Genomic DNA, 19,532 nt, shown 5'->3' on the forward strand with positions numbered 1-19,532 from the left:
AAAAAGACTATGAAAAGACATACACACAGGAAGTAGCTCCTCTTTTGGAGAGCTAGGATCACCACAGGAGGAAGGGTGAGATTTTAGCTCTGAGCTCTGACCTCTTGGCTTTCTCTTTTATATTGGTTCTGTGTTTATTTAATAAGATGGTTGGTTACATCTAATGGTATATATGTACAAAGTTTAATTTTTTTTGATTTGAGTCAAACTAAATATTGATTTAAAGTAATTTTTAAGTCTTAAATAATTCCAATCTTACTATTATGCCATAAAGTACAATATATAATGTCTTAATCCAATTTTCACAAAATTATATGAATATAATGATTTCAAAATTAAATGTAATTACCATTATACCAATTCGGGAATTCTGGGTAACACAAAATAATAAACTTTTATTTGGACCAGGAATAAAGTGATAAGCATGTTACACTCATTCATAATCCAAAGGGTGACATTTTTCACTTAAGCACATCACTCCACAGCTTACAAAACACAATTTGGGCCCATGAGTTCAGCTATAAACTCTTTCTTTTTATGTTCTTACTTGGAAGTTAGTGCCTCAAATTAGTCATATTGACACAGTGGGGCTGTTGAACATTTATAAAGAAATATTACCCTCAAATTTTGCCTATATAAATCCAACTAGAGACTAACTCAGGGAGGACCATTTACATACAACATGACTTAGTTTTCATCATTAAGAATAATATGCTTCTTTTTAGCATGTTTTGCTTAGCAAAACTGGCATAAATAAAAGTGAGTTTATAAGGACAGTGGACTATGGCAGTGACTTGAGGATGTGTGGTTGTAACAATATGATAAATTCTATGCTCACTCTTATCAACTGCTTATTAAAGCCACATAATTTGACTAATTAATTGAAATGTTCTACTGTGATTTTAAAACTTTAAGGAGGTTATTTACAACTTTAGTTTATTTGAGTCAAGATTTTCCTACAAAAATTCCATGCTATTCTAACTCATGAAACTTAAACCAGCAATGTTCCACACTGATTTATATTGACTGTTCATGGTGGGGGCATTATTACACATTTTAAAAATCAGTTCTCTGTATTTCTTCTCAATTAGCCCTTTATAGACACTTTGATCTTTGAAGATAATGATTTGATTAACTTGGTAGCCTGCCCCTTCTATAAACTGAAAACCTTACTTGATATCCAAGGAAAATTCACTATTGAATGATACTTAGATTAATTTCTTGGCTAACTGTGAATGTCTTCATTGGTGTCAGTCCAAAATATGTCATGGGGATTAGGTCTGTCCTTATTTAAACTCAAATTGACCTCACCCAAGGTTATCATTGCTTATAAACTTCCAAATTAAGCCTTTATCACTAATTTCTGGTTTGGGTAAAAGATACATCATCAAGCACTTTACTCACTTTTCTTTGGGGGGGGGGGTTGTAGCTTGAGTTTTCCTGCCTTGCCCACAGTCAGGACAAATCTCTGTCACCCGCCAGTCCCACAGCCGCTCAGACCCAACCAAGTAAACACAGAGACTTATATTGCTTACAAACTGTATGGCCGTGGCAGGCCTCCTGTTAACTGTTCCTATATCTTAAAGTAACACATTTCTACAAATCTATACCTTGCCATGCGGCTCGTGGCTCACCAGCATCTTCACATGCTGCTTGTCCTGGTGGTGGCTGGCTGCATCTCCTTCTGCCTTCCTGCTCTTTTATCTCTCCTCTCTGTTAGTCCCGCCAATACCTCCTGCCTAGCCACGACCAATCAGGTTTTATTTATTGACCAATTAGAGCAACTTGACATACAGACCATCCCCCAGTACAGCCAAGTGCAGACCATCTCAGACACCTGCACTCAGGCCCATGGTCCTAATCATCCTCTATGCAAACCTGCTGGGTAACGCCACAAGGAACCCAAGAAGGGCTCCCACAGGACATACATTAACATCCCACAGCACTTCCCCTTTTCTTTTTTTTTAAAAGGAAGGTTTTAACTTTTACACATCTCCAAAGCCAGCTTGGTATATTTGGGAATTTGGGCGTAGCTTCTCTTAACTACTTCCTGCTGGAGTGGGGCGCTGTATCTTATGGGGACACAAAGAATATTTAAGGATCATGGAGTAGTCCATGAGGCTGTATCGTCTGAGCCAGTTGCCTTGAAACAATTCTGGATGTTGAATCATCTGGGCCATGGTGTCATCAGAGACCTTTCAGGTGGTCTTGGCTGGTCAAACCTGATGTATCTTAATCTGGAACAAATCCATAGCCTCTGGCTTTCTGTAGAAACAAAAGCAGAGTCTCCTTTCCAAAGCAAAACATACTTAGACATAAATTTCAAAATTGAAATACCTTTAAAATATACACATTGATTCAACTGAGCAGTCTTTACAATCACATGTCTTTCTGCAGTTAAAAATCCCAAAGACAATATAATCCAGACTCTCTGTGTGATATCCATCTTTACATGGCTTATTTTTTATATTACTTTTACTTTCTCTTTAAAGACTTTATTTTTTTAAACTTTCTATTTCTTTATATAACTGTCTATGTTCCTTTTCCTCTCTCTTCCAAGCCTATGTACATTTTTACACACATTGTAAAGCATTTAAAGTCTTGTTCCATCTGAATCTGTCTTATTGTGAATCTATTGCTTTAAACTGCAGCATTTGTAAGACTGAAACAGTGCTATGGCTGCTGGCTCCGCCCACCTCAGCTTCCCAACATGGCTGTGGTAGTTTACCTCCAGCTCTGGGAGCTATCATGAGTCTATGCTTTTATCCAAGCAGCGTGTAGCCCAGAAACCTTTTTTGTTTTGTAACTAGCAAAGGCTAAATCCACCACGCAGCTTAATGTGCCACTTGCAGAGGCCTCATTTCCGCCTTACTGCAGGTTAAGCGCACACGCCAGGAACGCACAAGTAGCTCAAACCGGCAGCTGCCGCTCATTTGAGAGACACAATTAGGAAGCTGTTTTTAGCTCCATTTTAGAATCCTTTCTCAGGTTTTAGGTAGAAACTCTTGCCAACACGTTGGGCGCCAGGGGGTGTTCCTTTTTATTTTGGTTTTGGAGACAAGGCTTCTCTCTGCAACAGCCCTGGCTGTCCTGGAACTACCTCCATAGACCAGGATGGCCTCAAACTCACAGAGATCTGCCTGCCTCTGCCTCCTGAGTGCTGTGATTAAAGGCATGAGCGACCATACCTGCCTTTATCCATCTTTTTGCCTATGATTCCTTGTTTCAGTACAGTTTGAACAAATGATATAGTTAGGACTAAGGGGCTTTAGGATTTTACTGCTTTTCACTTTTAAGAAAATGTCTATTTAAATAGCTACTTCAGGAGGGAAATTTCTCATGTGAGGCTAATGCAGGAAATATTTTCTATAAATTTCAGACAATGTCCTTTCTGGCACAAAATTTTTCTTTGTCTTTGGAGTTAAATATGTTGAAACTCATCTGAATTGAAAGTTATTATTTTTTGTTTTGGAGTACTTTATATTTATATATTTCCTTTTTACTTAAAAATAATTAATTTATTAAAATATAGCTTCTTAAGCCAAGCATAAAATCTAAACCACAGGATTATAAGGAGAGAGAAATCTTTGCACTATACAATCATAACTGGGTACATAGTATAGACTACATGATTTATAACAGCTGTCATTTTAAAATGTCCTACTTTTTCCAAGTATCTATCATCCACATGAAATTTATTTAATAAAATCTGTTGAATTTTAAGAAAATATTGATGAACATGAACTATTCACATAATTAATCATATATCCAAACACTTTTCATTCAATAGAGAACTCTAAAATTTGTTCTTTCTGCAAAAGTTCTTATCTACTTTTAATTTTGGGTGATGTCAAGAACCTTGGTTCTCAGTAGAAATAGTTTTCACCTTGGATAGCATATATGTTGGAAGTTTCTAGAACTAATTTTTGTTTTAATGAATAAGGAAGAAGTAGTGTTAATGGCATTGGCTGAGTAGATGCAAAGGATTCTGCAAAACATCCTGTGGAACATAGAGTTCTAACTCAGGGCCATGTGCATTCTAAGCAGGTACTCCACCACCAAGTTACAACTCCTGACAGAATAACCATTTAATGTTATAATTTTCTTATATATATCAAATGAACTAACACTGATTATTAACTTAAAAACAAAATCTATGGTATCATATCTTCTTTACTGGCATAGTCTTAATAGCTGAAATTTGAAGGTGAAATTTTTTCCTCCATGCAATGACAACACACAGTAAATCAAGATTTGTACTTTAGTACAGTGTATATTTAACAATTGTTGTCTCTTATTATAAAGCATAATGATATAAATACCATCAAGATATTTCCTAATATATATTCTTGTGAGATTTTTCTTGAGACAGGTTTTCACATGTATCCCAAGTTGACTTGTAACTTTCTATACAGTATAGGCTGGTCTCAAACTCCCAATGACTCTCTTGCCTTCCTCAGTCATAATAATTAAGAATAACAATTGTCTATAAAATAGAATCCAACAATTTATATTAATATAATAGAAGGAAAATGTGGTATACTCTATGTCCCAGTAATTCCTAAAGTATTTGGACTACAAACAAATGATTAATGAGCAAAAACTAATTCTTGATGATAATTACAGCAAATAAATATTTTTAGAAAGATGTTTGATACATTGTAAAACTCAAAATTCTACACTATAGAAGGATGTGTGGCAGTTAAACTGCAATGAATCATGCCTTTTAAGTTTTTGACAAATCTTAGAAGTCCAATATAATAGTCCAAAACAGTACATTGTAGAAGGACACTTTTGATGTCCCCTACTAAAAATTACAGTGCCAGTGGCATACAATATTTACCAATTGATAAACTATGTCTTATTTTGGAATTTTTTATTAAATTATAACTACAGTGATTGTTTTTCTATTAATTTTATCACGTTCTAAACTCATGTAATTTTCTATTCCAATCATCTTATTTGTCTCTTAGTAATATTACTCTGCAGTCGTCTCCAGACAGCAAATGGCTATATTTCAGAATTTGCTGCTCCTATATTCCATTTAGCTTATTTTATGTACTATTTTGAATAAGGTCAAAATTAGTATCACATGAATTTAAGCCATTCACTAGTGATAGAGGATTCTATGTAATGAATTTCTCCATAGTTCTCAAATACACCCCTAAATTCAAAGCTATATGCAGACTTAAAGAATAAATAAGGTAATGCTGAACTAAAACATATAAAATTAGAGGAATTTTTTAACAATTTATATAAATTATACCTAGGGAAAGAGTTTGATAACTCTCAGTAACATACAAATGATTGGAAATGGAATGCTCCTATGGAGATTTTTTTCAAATTAAAAATATTTACAATATAGAAGTTACAGCATGTAGCATCATTGGAAGCATCAGCTAAAAATATTGACATTTGTGTAATAAAATAATAACAGTTATATATTTTAAATAAATAATATAACTCATATTCAATACCTAAATTTTTTCCTGAGAGGATATTATACTAAATTTGATCACTGAACTTAAATAAAAACATACTGCAGCTAGAGTGAGATAAAGTAGAGTGAGATAAAGTACATATCAGATTGGATTAGCTTTCAAGTCCTGATTACAGTACAGAGCTTTCAAGAATATCACATGGGTGTGTACTCATTAAAATAAAAATGTACAATTGACTAAACTGTGATCATTTTTGAAATTTTGGTAATCCTTCAAGCTGAAAAATAAGCTCTAAAGCATACTGTTTCACTTGAGAAATATTTTAATGATATTGCATTCAAGTATTCCTAGCAAAAATATTTATCATTATTAGTTCAATGTCTAGTACATATTTTGCAAAAGCATCAAACTAGAGTCTGAATTGAAGACACCTTTGTATTTAATTTATTATATATTTTTTCTCATTCCTGTGACCCAATACCTCAAAGCAACTTAAGGGAAAGAGGATTTATTTTGGTTCATGTTTTTAATATTAGATAGTCCAATAGCACTTGCCTTTAATCCTAGCACTTGGGAGGCAGAGGCAGGTAGATCTCTGTGAGTTCAAAGCCAGCATGGTCTTCAGAGTTCCAGGACAGCCAGGGCTGTTACACAGAGAAACCATGTCTCAAAAAAAATGGAAACAAACCAACAAAAGATTCAATAGTTCATCATATTGGGAACATATGACCAAGTGCATGGCCATAGGAACATCTAATTGTGACAACTTCTAGGCAGATGAGGAATCTGAGCAGGAATTCTAGGGCTCATTGTTATTCAGTCAAATATCCAAGTATATAGGATAATATGCCTTTCATATTTAGGGTTGCTTATCTCCCTTAAGTTAATTATCTCTGGAAATACCCTTACAAACACACTAAGAAGTATGTTTCCAACATGAATATAAATCCAAAGATTAACCATCACAAGAACACTCCATGTAAACTTGACACACACACTACTTCAAGCCACAGTAACCCCTACCCCTGGGTCTCAAAATATTATGGCTATCTCATAATATAAGATGCATGTAATTTATATTTTAAAAGTATCCCTCCAGAGTCCTGATAGTTTCAACACTGCAAAAATCTAAAGTAAAAGTTTCTTCTAAAACTCAAGGCAATGTCTTAACTGTGAGCCCCTCTAAAATGAAAATACAAGTTATTTACATCCACTATATAGTGGATTAGGTTAACTATTGCCATTTCAATAAATAACAATAGGTATATAGCAAGAAAAGTTTGAACCCAACTAACACTTCCACTTAGCTTTTGATGGAGTCAGATGGCCTCCAATGCCCTCGGTTAGCCCTGTCCCCAGAGTTATTTTAACTGCAACATGCATAGCATCTTTTGTGGCCTGGGTATACTTTTAGACTGAAGCTTTCCTTGTTAGGCACCTCACAGTCCTTTATTTTACAACATCCTGGGTTTCCTATTGAAATTTAGTCTTCACCTTCACAATTTCTTTCTTTTTTTCCAGAGCTGAGGACTGAACCCAGGGCCTTGTGATTGCTAGGCAAGCACTCTACCACTGAGCTAAATCCCCAACACCCCTTCACAGTTTCAAAAAACAGTTTATTGTGATTTCCTTGTAAAGTTTTTGACAATATACTACACTAACTGGCTTTAGCAGTTTTCTAAAAGTTTGATGAAAGCCTCCTTGACACCATAATACTTACATTTTATATAACTGAATGAACAGTACAATTGGGATGACGCTTCTAAGTTTTAGTGCTAACTTGATATCTAATTTGGTAGTCTTGGACTGCAGCTCTTGGTTCATTTGAGTGCCTTTGATGATGAACCTAGGAAACATATTCTGAGATAACCATTTTGGTGAAGAATATTACTTGGGTGACATTCTTTACTTTGGAATATTTTCTTAGAAAAGAATTTTAATTTTATAAACTGAAGCCTACAGGTGGAGTCTCACCCTCAAGAAACCCTCTTTATTATCCTAACTCTGAGTGAGAATTTTCCTTTAATAGTATTTATATTTTACACAATTGTAGTTTTGTTCTCCATATCTGTCTTACCTGAAACTTTACACTCTTTCACACTGCTTTCTTAGCCAATCTTCACATATTTCATATATTTTTGCTCTCTTATATAGTAGAGATGACTAAATGTAGTGAGCAGTAAACCATGTCACAGCCTGAATTTATGCTATTTTAAAAATTTTACTGCCCAACAACATAGTCCAATACTTTAAAATTAAGCCTCAGTCATGTTATACAAGAATTAGTAAGGGTTTTTGTGGTGGTTAGAAGGAAAATGGCCCCCCAAAAGGAGTGGCACTATTGGGTAGTGTGGCTTTGTTGGAATAGGTATGGCTTTGTTGGAGGGAAGTATGTTACTGGGGATGGGCTATGAGGTCTCATATATGCTCAAGCCACATCTGGTATCTCAGACCACTTCCTGTTGCTTGCAGGATCAAGATGTAGCTCCTTTTCCACTCTGAGCTCCTTTTCCAGCATTTTGTATGGCTGCATGCTGCTATGTCATGATATGATTATAACTGACAAACCTCTGAAACTGTAAGCCACTCAATTAAAAGTTTCTCTTCATAAGATCTGCCATGTTCATGGTATCTCTTCACAACAATAGAAACCCTAAGACAGTTATCAAACAACAACAACAATAATAATAATAATAATAATAATACATTTTTAAATTGGGAACATTTCTGTGGTGGTTTGAAAGAAAATGGTCCCCAAAGGGAGTGACACTATTAGGAGATGTGGCCTCAATGAAGAAGGTGTAGTCTTGGAGGAGGTGTGTCACTGTGGAGGTGACTTTCAAGCCAAGCTCAGTGTGACAGTGCACTTCTCATTGGTTGTGGATCAAGATATACAATTCTCAGCTCCTTCTCCAGTACTATGTCTGCTTGCATGCCACTATGAGCCACCATAATTCTGAAATGTAAGCTACCAAATTAAACATTTTCCTTTATAAGAGTTGTTGGGGTGATGGTGTCCCTTCAAAGCAATAGAAATCCTAGTTAAGACAATGTCAATGATGAAGAAATAATATAAATTTGAGATAATAACAAATATTTTATCAAAGTAAGAACTATGTAGGGATAATATTTCTACCAGAAATTACAGTCTTTTTTGATTTTTTGTTTGTTTGTTTGTTTTCTTGAGACAGGGTTTCTCTGTGTAGTTTTGGTACCTGTCCTGGATCTCACGATATAGACCAGGCTGGCCTCGAACTCACAGAGATTTGCCTGGCTCTGCCTCCCAAGTGCTGGGATTAAAGACATGTGCTATCACTGCCTGGCTCGAAATTACAGTCTTTACAGAAAAAAAAGACAATCCTTAGTTGTTAAACTACTCTTCATCACCATTTTTTCCTGTATTTAGAATTTTGTGAGGCACAACTCTGGCCATATCTATGAGGGAAATTCCAGAGAAATTTAACCAACAATAAAAAGACTGCCGTAAATATGGGTGTACCATCCCAAGGTCTGGGGTTCCAGACTAATTCAAAATTAAAAGATAAGAAAACTAAATGAACCTCATAATTGATGTTTCTGTGCTTTCTGGCCTGCCCAGATTTTAGAAGGCCCACTGCATGTTTCTCCCACCATGAACTCTGTCATGTCTTCCTCTATTATGATAGACTGTGCAATCTCCAACCATTTATTAAAACAAATATTTCCTACCACAAATTGCTTTCTGTCAGATATTTGGTCACAACAATGAAAGAAATAATTCAAATAGAAAATTGGTTTCAGGAGTTAAGGCACTGTTATACCAACCCTAATCATATGCTTTATGTGCCTTTGGAACTAGTTTGTGGAGAAATGCATATGATTCAGAGCTGTGAGCTTGAGAAGGTTTAAAATATTATAAGCAGAGTTTAATGGATCATTTAAGAATGAGTTTATAATATCATAATGATGATGGAAATGAATAAAATGAAAACTATGCTCACAATATTTCAGAGAGGAACACAAGACTATTTGCAACTGAACTTGAGGCCATTCAGGTTAGTTTCTAGAAAAGACCCTGTCAGTCTTCTACTTTTATCCTGAAAATTTGCTTAAAAATTAATTCAGAAATAAGTTGCTTGGTTAAAGAAATTTTAAGACAGTATAACACCCAAGCTGTTTGGCATGGTGACTGTTTCTTCCTCTTCTTAAGATCAACAGGGTAAGACAGCAAAATAAGTTAAAAATGCTGTTTGGTGAGAAAAGGCATGTGAACAAGTTTAAAGTTAAAGATAAAGAGAATACAAAGGTCCTTTTAAACCAAAATATAACTTCGTACCTTATATTCTCAATTTTTCTCTCATACCTACTTACTGCTTCTTTTTATTTTATTTTGCTAAATGAGTGTTGAATCTACATTACACACATAATACTTTGTAGCAAAAAAGATTATCTATGTATTTTTTATTACCAAGTTTTTTCTTCTTGAAAGTTTTAGGCAAACATTTGCTCTACTTGAAATTTTGTATTTTTGTACTTCTTTATCTCCCCCTACCCCCCAGGGATCCCAAAAATCTTGAGAGGAAGTTACATTGCTATAAGAGCTTCAGTGATATCAATGACCTTGAATGGGGAAACACTTTTTTTTGTTTGTTTGTTTTTTTTGAAACAGGGTTTCTCTGTGTAGCTTTGTGCCTTGGGGAAACACTTTTTAAAAACAAGAACAATTTGGTGGTGGAGTACTCAGATCTAAAAATATTTACATGTTAATCCTGTTTTTGCAGTTTTCATTTAATTTATTCTCATTTTCTTTCTGTGGTTTCTGTGTTTTTGTTTTTGATGATAATTTGGACTTTATAGTTTTTAACAATATATTAATCTTTAATAGCTAAACTGCTTCTCCAGCCCCCTTTTTTGTAACTTTTCTGTTCAGTTGTTATGAACAAACTGCATCTTTGTCTCAGAGGCTCTTTTATGTATAATCTCAAATACTTAGCTGTTTAACCACAAATCAAAACCTGAAGTGAATCAAGCATCATAGACTCACGTGTGTGTGTGTGTGTGTGTGTGTGTGTGTGTGTGTGTGTGTGTGTGTGCAAGACCCAAATCAAAACCTATTGAACAGGAGAATTATCCAACCAATTTATACATAAATGAAAGAATCTTTTCAAACATGTGATCTTATTAGGATTTTTTTTGTTTAATTATAAAGTATTTAAGAGAAAAAAGAAAAAAATCTTGTCATAGAAACTGTAGTGTGACACCAAGAGTCACACTATAAACACTTTTATCCATATATCTTTACTTGCAAGTGTTCATTGCAGAGTCATTTGTCTGAGTCGAGGCCTCTGGTTTCTGTTACACTATTGACGTTGGCCCCTCACTGGGACTCCTCTTGCATAGACTGTTGTAGCCCTATGTCTGGAGATCCTGCAGCTTTGGGTCTTAAGGACTGGCCCCTTCACATGCTCCACAAGTTCATAGACCAACTCGTAATGCTACTTCTGGGCCTGGGTAGTTGCAGGGTTTGTCTGGTGGCCAGCTCTTTCCTCTCCTCACCACCAGGGTGAGCTTGCCAGCATTGCCCTAGCTTGCTCACTCCTTGCAGTGATGAGCAAGGGGCACAGACATTTCTCCATCTATTTTGACTTCAGGGCCAGCTCTCCCACCTGCCACAAGTGGTGAGGGGAAGAGGGGAGAACATCTCTCCCCTACCCACACCACCATATGGCAGATGAAGGGCAGGGCCAGATCTCCCATGCTCACATTTTAGGGGCTGGTTCACAGCCCCTTCCCACCCTACTCCCAATAAATAGGGTCAATACTGTACTGCCCAGGTGAGATGCAGGGCCCAATTTCTGAGTGCTGCAAGGGCTGAGGGTAGACAGGGCAGAAGGTGTATGCGAGGGATGTTTAAATGAATGGGATTGAGATGCATGATATGAAAGACACGAAGAATAAATGAAACAAAATTTTATTCAAAAAAGCACTTACTTTAAAAAGAGGATATAATTCTCAAAATGTAGACTTTTGTGGGCAGAAATATGGCTCATCTTGTAAAGGCGCCTTTTGGTGAACCTGACAACTTAAATTCAATCCTGGCAGTCTACAAGGTGTGGGACTAAAGAACAGATTCTCTATACAGTGTCTTCTTACCTCACCTGCATGTCATAGCATTCATGAATACTCTGCATCCCTGTGCCCACCCCCAATAACATATAATATATTTTTTTAAAAAAATTAAAAATCAGGCTTTGAGAAATACCATTCAAGTGTTTCAGGATCTTTAACAATAACTTAAAAGGGGGCAAGAATAGCAGGGCCTCCAAATTTTAAGAGATGTAAAAGACATTTGGTTTTAACACAGCTAGAACTCTCATGTCTGTGAATATACTCAGGGGTGATAAAACTGCCTATAGAAACATTGGTCAAGTTAAAAGTCAAGACAGTTACTTAGGGCACCAGAAAAGGGTCATTTTGTGGGGCCACATGGCTTGTAAGATTGTTGACAATTTCATTTCTTGATGTAGTTGGATGGTATGCATAAGATAATACATTAAACAATGCATTAAATTTGTGTTGTGTTCTATATCTGTGCTTTATCTTAAAAATAAAAATAATTTAATCGAAATAAAGAAATTATTTATATATGTTTATTAATGGCTAAAGGTGCATATAACCTACTATCTTTGTCAAAATACTTTCTGGATTATCAAAGCTCTCTTATGTATTGGATAGGGCATTGCTGGTATTACAGAAAACAAGGTGATTATAAAAGCTTGCTATATATTTATTTAAACAGATCAAAACTAAGAGTTATGCTAAGAATATTGATTCAATATAGTAACATGTCAACATGAATATACATGTTTCAATTTTATTAGGTAACTTTTTGAGTCAATTAAATTAATTTTTACATAAAAATATAATTTTATCTTTAAGTAAATACATTTTTTAAAATATACATATGTAATGTGTGAGACCTGATATTTCTTTCTACTGTTCATACCATTTGTGCTCTCACATGAAGTAGAAATAACTGTAACAGCTGAAGTAACAAAAATCTAGCAGTTTGATGATAGTTACTTCTCTCCTTTCCTGCTCCTTTTTATGAGTATGCGGTTGTCTTCAGTAAGTGACATTATGTTAATTATAGAAAGACCAGCCTAGGAAATACATTACCAAGGTCTTCACTGAGGCCTTTTATTATGCATAATATCGGCAAAGGAACCATACTTTATGCAAGACAATGAAAGGCACAAGTGAAAACAGACTAGAAGGAAACCTGGATAATTAGTCCCTCCACACAGACTTTTTCAAGGGAAGAGATGGTCAAAATCAGCTGTTGACACACGTGAAAATGCTAATGCATTGAGGGTTCAGGTGCTTTGCATTTCAAAAGACAGGATCATCACAAAATACACATTAAGGGAGAGGGGGAAAAGAGAAAATGGGATAAAAATAACCATCATCATAAAAATAAGGACATGAATACATAAAAGAAGGTACTGACACCAATTGAAGACAAGTTCACTAATTCAATTAGGAGGAAAGAGATCAAATAAGAATCTGTTCACCTAGGTAGGTATGTTCACATGCTGATATTTCCCTCATCTATCCTGGGTAAGGAAGTAAGTCTTATTCTAACTACATAGAACAAACTGAATTTATAAAATAAATAAAAGTTTCCAAATCGTGGAACTTAAGTGAAGCTTGTAGACAGATATTCCGATTAAAGGCTTATAAATTCTGACAGATATTTACTTTAGATGCTGAAGCACACTAAAGCTTCTCGTGAATTGCTTAGCCCTTCATGCATCACTCAACCACTTTGCTTTATTGCTTTTACCAAGTTGAGGGCACTTAACTAAAGTAAAAACAGTGTATATTTCAATCTGAATCATGAGGAAGTTTTCTTTGAAATGCAAAATAAATTCTATAATTTATTTAAAAATCCCAAACCTGGTGTTATCTAAAATCGGAATAAGAATGAGCCTGAGGTATAAATGCCAGAGGTCATCATATTCACTTTTCTTTGTCTTCATCATTTTTGAAGATTTTAGAGAAATACTAGGAAAGTAAGTAGAAAGATAATATTAGAGAAGTTTGCTTCTACTCAATTTTTTAGTTCTCAAAGTAATTTTTATATGCTACTGTGTTGAATGGCAGTGAGAACCGGTAAATTACTATATTTTTGGATGTCCTAATAAATTACAAAAAGGCTAGGAGAAGAGAAATTACTTTAAATAAAGCAGTAGTTACTGGTGGGATATAATGTGCTGTTACTATTTCTCCTCTTAAACAAACATTGGTAAGACAATTAGTACTTTACCAACTGCTTTTCTTTTTCTTTATTTCTTTTTTATTAAATATAGATTCTTCCCTTCATACATCACATCCCGACTACAGTTTCTCCTCCATTCACTCCTTCCAGTTCCTCTGTCCTCCTGTCTCCTCCAGACCCACATCCCCTCCCAGTCCTCAGAAAAGAGTAGGCCTCTGTAGCCAAATTTCTAAACAGTCTTATTGAATAAGAAACACAGAGCCAAATATAGGGGTGAAAGCCTTAAAGATCAGGGAAATAGTAATAACCACCAACCTTACCTCTCCAGCTCTGCAGCTATCAAAAAAGAGTTACTTCCTGTCTACCAGCACCTTTATCACCTTGCTGTTCTGCCCTCTCATTGGCTCTTTGCCCCACTACTTTACTTCCTTGTTACTGCCTGTCTGTATAGACCTCCAGGTCTCTATGGTTGGTACTGAGATTATAGGCATGTGTTACCAAGCTTGGCTCTGTTCCCAGTGTTACCTTGAACACACAGAGACCCTGCCTTTCAAGTAATCAGATTAAGGACATGTGCTACCACAGCCTGACTTTTGTGTTAATGGCTTGCTAAATTCTCTGATATCCAGGCAAAATTTATTTATTATTAACATATGAATGAAATATCACCACACTTCAGCACAAATAAAATATCACCACAGGCCTCCAAGAAACAACAACCAGACACAATAAAAAAAAAAGACAATGTAAAACAAGATAAGAGCCCTCCTATTGAAGATGAACAAGGCAACCCAGTAGGATGAAAAGAGTCTCAAGAGCAGATAAAATAGTTGGAGACACAACTGCATCCACTGTTAGGATTCCCACAAAAACACCAAGTTAATAGCCATAACACATATGCAGAGGTTCACCATGTAGGCCCTGGTGAGCCCTGCTTAGTTAATACCATGGAACATGTTCTCCTGGTGTCCATCCACTCTGATATCTGCAATTTTTTTCTGCCCTCTTCGACAGTGTTCTCAGTCTCCAAAGGGAGACAAACACACATCATTACTGAGTGATTTTGGAACAATATTGGATGATCAAATATTACACAGCTACTTTAGGGTAGTAAAGATGATTGACAGAAAAATCATTAATGGAAGTGTCTTGAAAGATATATGTGCAGGAAACTTATAAATGTAATTGTCCATATTAGAATAGAAGATACTCAAGAGAAAGTGGATTAATGAATTGAATACTAACATTCATCAATTTAGGGATGGTAGCAACTTTAAATTCCTGTTAAACAAATTTAAAGGAAATAATAGCATGCAGAAATGACACAAATGGAGAAATGAGACAATATTTAACTACAAGGATTAAGAAAAAGATAGACAAGGATAAAATTATAGTATACTATTGGCTTAGTAGTGAGTCCTACTTGAATAGACACAAAAACAAGCATTAAATGTCTCCTTAACAAAATATGTTGCTATATTGAGGGAATCTGAAACTTAGGGTGACAGAACTTAAGAGAAATAAGCTTTTGTCATCTAAAACACACACATGTGTGGATACATTCATTTAGGGAATATTTAAGAAATATAGGAAAAGTCCAGTGATTATGAATGGAAACTTTACCCCACAATAAAAAGTAGAAATGATAACAGAAGAATTAGACTGGTCAACCAGTTTTTTTCTTTTTTTTTTTTCTTTCTTTTTTTTTTTTTTTTTTTTTTGGAGGATGCGGAAACTCTTAGGTTTCTCATGCTCTGATAAATGTTCTCATAGCTATGCTTATACTGGAAACATTAACAGGAATCAATGGGTTTTCAAAACACAACACAAGATTGAGATTGGAAACGTGTTAGGTAGATGAGTAGAGTACAAGAGGGAAAGAAAGAAGTAAATATCATATTTTTTTATACATCTATAAATTCTCAAAAGAGAAATTTTAAAACAAGAAATGGTATGACAAGGCACAAATGCTGGACAATGCAACCCAACAGGAGGAAAAAAAATCCCAAAAGCAGGAAATGACTTCCACATAAACACCAAGCTAACAGCCACAACATATCTGCAGAGGACCTGTTCTTCCCTTGTCAGTCTTTGTGAGTCCATATGAGGTCTGCTTACTTGATTCAGTGGGCCATGTTTGTAGTCACTCAGCCACTCAGACCCAAGTAAACACACAGAGACTTATAGTACTTATAAAGTGTATGGCTGTGGCAGGCTTCATGTTATCTAGAGCTTACATCTTAAATTAACCCATTTCTATTAATCTATAAGTTGCCACGTGGCTTGTGGCTTACCGGTACTTTACATCTTTCTTCTCATGGCAACAGGGGCTGGCAGCATCTCCTGACTCAGCCTTCCACCTACCAGAATTCTCCTCTCTGCTTGTCCTGCCTATACTATACTTCCTGCCTGGCTACTGGGCAATCAGCCAAATCAGAGCAACACATTCACAGCATACAGAGCGATTGATATCCACAGTACATATTCTCTTGGTGTACTCCTCCATTCCCTCTGGCTCCAACAATCTTTTCTCCCTCTCTTGCATAAAGTTCCATGAGCCCCAAGCAGGGGTAACTGATGGAGACCTCCCATTTAGACTCGCTCTCTGCATGTCTGGCTGTGGGTCTCTGCAACCCCTTCCATCTACTGCTGGAGTAAGCCTCTCTGGTGATTACTTGACAAGGTACTGATCTATGAGTAGGGAGGAATATCATTAGAAATCATTTCATTGATTTTTTTTGTTTGTTTTTCTTTAGATCAGTCAAGATTGTTTCTACCCTATGTCTCTGATCTATGCAATCTCCTGTTCCAGACCATGCAAGCAGTGTTGGGCATAGTCTCCCTCTTGTGGAGTGGGCCTCAAATTAAATCAGATATTGGTTGTCCATTCCCCAAGTTCTGGGCTACCATTGTCATAGCATATCTTGTAGGCAGAACAGGTTGTGGCTGGGTTAGTGTCCAGATTTTTTCCTCTAGCCTGAAAAGTACCTTTCCAGACCAAAGAGACTAGCACATAGGTATGAAGGCTCCATGCAGGCACCAGCTCAAGCTCTTTCATTCAATGAGCTGTGTTGATGTTGTTCTTGGCAATAGGGTCTGCTATACATTTTCAGACAGCAACCCTCCTGGCATCAGCCTGGGTTTTTCAGGGATCTCCACAGGACCCCCTTGGCCCACAACTCAATCAAATGCAAAGCAGTCCTGACACTGACAGCCTTGCCTCACTACAAGACATGGACAGTTAAGACTCCTTTCCCCCTAATACTAGTTCTTATTTGGATCACCCTCATAGATTCCAGGAAGTTTACACTGCACTAGGTTTCCACACAGGCCCTCAATTTCCCGGCCCTCTCAATTCCAAATATATTTCCCCATACTTTCTTGCTCCATCCCATCAACCCCACACTTGAACACTTTTCTACAATCCCCACTGGCCCCCAGTCCACTCAGAAAATTTATTCTATTTCCCCTTCCCAGGGAAATCCATGTGTACCAACTAGAGGCCTCCTCTTTATCTAATCAGTGTAGGTCTGCAAATGATAGCTTTCTTATAGTTTATTGGTGAATACATACTGTATTTGTCTTTCTCAGTCTGGGTTATCTAATTTAGCATGATTTTTTTCTACTTACTCATTTGCTTTCAAATTTCATGATGTCATTGTTTTTAACGGCTGAGAAATACTCTATTGTATACATGTCCCACATTTTCTTTATTCATTTTTCTGTCGAGGGACATCTAAGTTGTTTTCAGTTTCTGACTACTATGAATAAAGCCATTATGAACATAACGAAGCAAGTATCCTTGTGGTAGGATGGAGTGTCCTTTGGATATAGCTTGTCCTTTTCCCAAAAGGGGTATAGCTGTTTCTTAAAGTAGATAGAGTCTCAATTCTCTGAGAAATCTCCATATTGATTTCTAAAGTGGCTATACAAATTTGTGCTCCCACCTTGTTCCACATCCTTGCCATCATGAGCTGTCATTTGTGTTATTGATCTTAGCAATCCTGACAGGTGTAAAGTGGAATCTGAGTTATTTTGATTTGCATTTCTGTGATGAGTGAGGATTTTGAACATTTCTTTAAGTGTTGTCAGCCATTTGAGATTCTTCTGTTGAGAATTTTGTTTAGATTTGTACCTCAATTTTTTAATTTGGTTGTTTGGCTTGTTGATGTGTAGTTTCTTTAGTTCTTATGTGTAGATGAAACCAACCATCTTATTAAATAAGAAACACAGAACCAATGCAAAGAAAAAAGCCAAGAGATCAGAGCTAAGAGCCTTACCCGCCTGTTGCAGCTAGCCTCTTGAACCAAGAGACCTCTCTGAAAAGAGACCTACTTCCTATCTGTTTGTCTTTATATAGACTTTCTGTTCTGCCTTCTCATTGGTTGTAAAACCAACCACAAGACTGCCTCATCACTGTCTGTTGTACAGCCCTCCAGGTCTTCTATGGTATTGAGATTAAAGGCATGTGTCTCCAATGCTGGCTGTATCCTTGAACACACAGAGATCTACCTAGCTCTGCCTACCAAGTGCTGGGATTAAAGGTGTGTGCCACGAACACCCAGCTCCGCTATGGCTTGGTATTAGCTCTGACCCACAAGCAACTTTATTTATTAACATACAAATAAAATCATATTTCAGTACAATTAAAATATCACCATACTTATGTATTTTTTATATTATGCCTCTGTCAGATGTGAAGTTAGTGAAAATCTTTTCCCATTTTGTTGGCTGCTGTTTTGTCTAATTGACAATGCCCTTTGCCTTACAAAAGCTTTTCAGTATCATGAGGTCCCATTTGTTAATTGTTGATCTTAGTGCCTGTTGTATCAGTGTTCTGTTCAGAAAGTCCTCTCCTGTGCCTTTCAACTACTTTTCAGTAATGTATATATATATTATTATTATTATTTATTATTATTATTCACAAACATGAAATCAGATAGACACATAATAATTCATAATAATTAACACATTTTCCAGAGGAAGGCACTGGGATGCTTACACTTTTTTCAGTAATTATTACCTTATTTATTTATAAAGAACTTTGAAATGACCACAGAAATATTAAATCAAATAAACCTTCAACTGCACACTAACTTTTTATGTAGTTTGCTCAATATTAATTTTAGCATGCATTATAAATACACTTTGCAAATATCAGAGGATCTCTTTTCCCTGGTGACTGGTTTGCAGAGATTTTTTTTTATTTGTCAATGTTTATAACCCTGTTGGACTAAAAATACATCTATTTTCTAATATAATAATTATATTTTAATATTCCCTCTTAAGAATTATACACAGCTTCAATTTTTCATGTATTAATGAAAATTATTTTCCCTAACTAACTTCATAAAATTGATAGCAACTATACTAACAAATGCTTATTTCTTAAACAACTATTTTAAAGTCTTTTTTTTTATGATATTTTTCTCATTTGATAATTTTCTGCCTTAGGCATGATGGTTACAAATATACTTCTCTGTTTTTGTTTTTCTATCAACTGTATCCATGAGAAATCTTTTGCTACCATAGACATTTAAATAATGATCAGCATTTAACCAAAAATTACTACTAGAAATAAATAAGTGCTGTGGATACCATTCTATATAAATAAAACACTGATGGCCAGTGACCAGGCAGGAAGTAGGTGGCCAGGCAGGAAGTAGGTGGGACAAGGAGAGAGGAGAATTCTAGGAAGTGGAAGGCTGAGGAGAGACACTGGAGCCACCGCCAGGACAAGCAGCATGTGAAGACGCTGGTAAGCCACCAGCCACGTGGCAAGGTAGAGATTTATAAAAATGGGTTAATTTAAGATATAAGAACAGTTAGCA

The sequence above is a fragment of the Peromyscus maniculatus genome, chromosome X (genome assembly GCF_049852395.1).
Source record: "Peromyscus maniculatus bairdii isolate BWxNUB_F1_BW_parent chromosome X, HU_Pman_BW_mat_3.1, whole genome shotgun sequence".
Classification (NCBI taxonomy): domain Eukaryota; kingdom Metazoa; phylum Chordata; class Mammalia; order Rodentia; family Cricetidae; genus Peromyscus; species Peromyscus maniculatus.